Consider the following 3027-nt stretch of genomic DNA (forward strand, 5'->3'; position numbering starts at 1 on the left):
AAAACAATGATAGCGTCAATGACTAAAAATTAAGTTTACACTTACAGGAGAAACTGACTCATATCTTCCATGTTGTTATACATGTAGAGTAAAGCAATCTTCCATTCTTCATTGGTGAAACAGTATGCTATGCTGGGTCCTATAGTTTTGCCCCTCCATTGGAAAATTTCAAGATCACTGATAGGGGGCTCGTCAACATGATACCGCAACGCAGGGGCATTGACATTGTGTTCCTCTGCAATGTACATGCCCGTGAACAATGTTATCTCTTTGTACTTCAACTCGTCTCTTATTACCAACCATTGCACGTAGCTTCTTTAGTGTCCTTTCGATGTGATACATCCATCTATACTGCACAGGACCTTGTACCTTTGCTTCGTATGGTAGGCGAACAAGTAGATGTTGCATCGGATTAAAGAAACCTGGAGGAAATATTTTTTTAAGTTTGCATACCAATATCGGTATTTGTTGCTCAAGCTTCTCCATCATCTCTTTCTTTATTTCTTTAGCACAAAGATGTCTATAAAAGTAGCTTAGCTCCGCAAATGCTTTGTAGACATCAATTTTTACAAAACCACAGAACATAACAGGAAGGAGTCTTTCCATTATTATGTGGTAGTCATAACTCTTCAACCCGAAAAACTTGTCCATCTTCAAATTCACAGACCTTCTAAATCCCGCGACGTAACCATCTGGGAACTTTAAGTTTTTCAACCATTTCATCAATTGTTTCTTCCTTTTAGGTTTAAGACGGAAAGGAGCACGTGGCTTCTTTTGATTCTCTCCTATCTCCAGAGTTGGTTGTCTACATCAATGTTATGCATTAGAATCAAGGCTTTCATATAAGGGAGTTCCCATAGACCACATTTGTGAGTCCAATTATGCTCGGTTCCATAACCTTCAAAACAATTTCCATGTTCGTTTAGTTTCAAATCATTAAGTCTCGTGAGAACCTCTGGACCACTAAGACGCTTGGGTGGTCCCCTCGTCACAATCGTGTCCTTTTTAAAAGTGTTCCTATCAAACCGGAATGGGTGATCCTATAGCAAAAAACATCTATGGCAATCGATGTAACATATGTTTCCACCAAACTTCAGTCGGAAGCATAGAGTGTCTTCAACGCATATCGGACATGTCAAAATCTCATGACAACTCCATCCAGCAAAGATACCATAAGCCATAAAATCGTGAATAGAACACAAAAACACAGCTCTCAGGTTGGACTTCTGTTACTTGTAACAATCGTACGCCTCGACTCCTTCCCACAAAATTTTCAATTCTTCAATCAGGGATCTCATCATCACATTGATCTTTGTTCCAGGATGATCCAGACCAGGTATTACAAGACACAAGAAAATAAATTCATATTTCATGCAAAGAGCTGGTGGAAGGTTGTATGGAACAGCAAAGACGGGACAACATGAGTAGGACGTTGCAGTTAGATTGAAAGGCGAGAAACCATCTGTTACCAAACCGAAGCGGACATTACGCACTTCATCAGCAAAGCTAGAATCAAAGGTATCTAGTTCCTTCCATGCATCTGTATCAGCTGGGTGCGCCATGACATCTGGATTCTCACGTACCCCTTCTTTGTGCCACCTCATGTGTCTGGCTGTATTCTTGGAGAAGAACAAACGTTTCAACCGAGGTATAAGAGGTATGTAACGAAGCTGCTTACGTGCAATCTTCGTCATCATAGTCAAACCATCGTCGTTTTCAACCTCTACGAATCTATGCTCTCCACATAGAATACACTTTTTTCACTCGCGGTCTCCTTCCAGAAAAGCATACAGTTATTGTCATAGACATCGATTTTTTGGTAGTCCATACCAAGACCAGAGAGCAACTTTTTGGACTGATACATGTTGTTTGGCATCTTGTGATTCTCTGAAAGTACATCACTGATCAAGTTTAGAAAATCCTTGTAGCAGTTGTTTGAGAATGCAAACTTAGACTTAATATCCATAAGTAGAGTAACAAATACAAGGACTGTCACTTTCATGTGCTCATGCAACGGCTCTTCAGCAGCTTTAAGGAGCTCAAAGAACTTCTGAACCTCAGGCGTAGTTAGATCCTCATAATCGGTGGGTTCACCGGGGTTCTCTGAATCGACGGGTAGAAGCTCATGGCGTACATCATCAAGAATCTCATCCATCCTATCGTAGTCCCACTCTTCATGTGACTGAACTTCCGATACAATACGAGGAGGTGAGTCTTCACCGTGGTGCAGCCACACCTTGTAGCCTGGCATATAACCATTCTTACAAAGATCTATCGACATAGTCCTCCTGTCAAGGAAATAAATGTTCCGACACTTGCTACAAGGGCACCTAACATCGGTTCCAGTCTCTGAACGAGCAAAAGCATGGTCGAGAAATGCATCAGTCTTGGCAACCCACCCACTTGATAGAGCACCTCTTTTCTTCCAACCTTCATACATCTATCGATGATCCTCCTCCATACTAGATACGAGACGTTAACTTGATTAGTTAAGTAAATCACGCCCTTAATCTAATAAACCACATTAATACAATATTATATAGAAAAATCATTTCACGGGACCCTAAATCATATAAAATAACCTTATTTCCGAGGGCATAATAATTACCCTCAGAAATTATTAGTTTAAATTATATAGACACCACTAAATAAACTAAAACTAGTAAACTTAATTACATAATAAACTCAGGCCATCGGACATAACAAACTAAACATAACTACAAGCAAACAATGTATATGCATATACAAAATTATACTAAAAATCATAAAATTACTCACTTAGCGGAACGTATAGCCGGTGAACGAACGACGGCGGAATCAGGGGCGTGGGCAAGCGCGACTGGCGTCCGGGGCGACGGCGAGGGCGAAACAGGCGTGGGCGTCATCGTCGGTGGCGGGGGCAGCGTTGGGGTCGGCCGCGACGGGGCCGGGGAGGGCATTTGGCGGCGGCGGCAGCTCCTGGCGGCGGCGGCGGCTCCTGGCGACGGCGGTGGCGGCACCTGGCGGCGACGGCGGCTCCTAGCGACG

This window comes from Zea mays, chromosome 2 (assembly GCF_902167145.1).
Source record: "Zea mays cultivar B73 chromosome 2, Zm-B73-REFERENCE-NAM-5.0, whole genome shotgun sequence".
NCBI lineage: Eukaryota > Viridiplantae > Streptophyta > Magnoliopsida > Poales > Poaceae > Zea > Zea mays.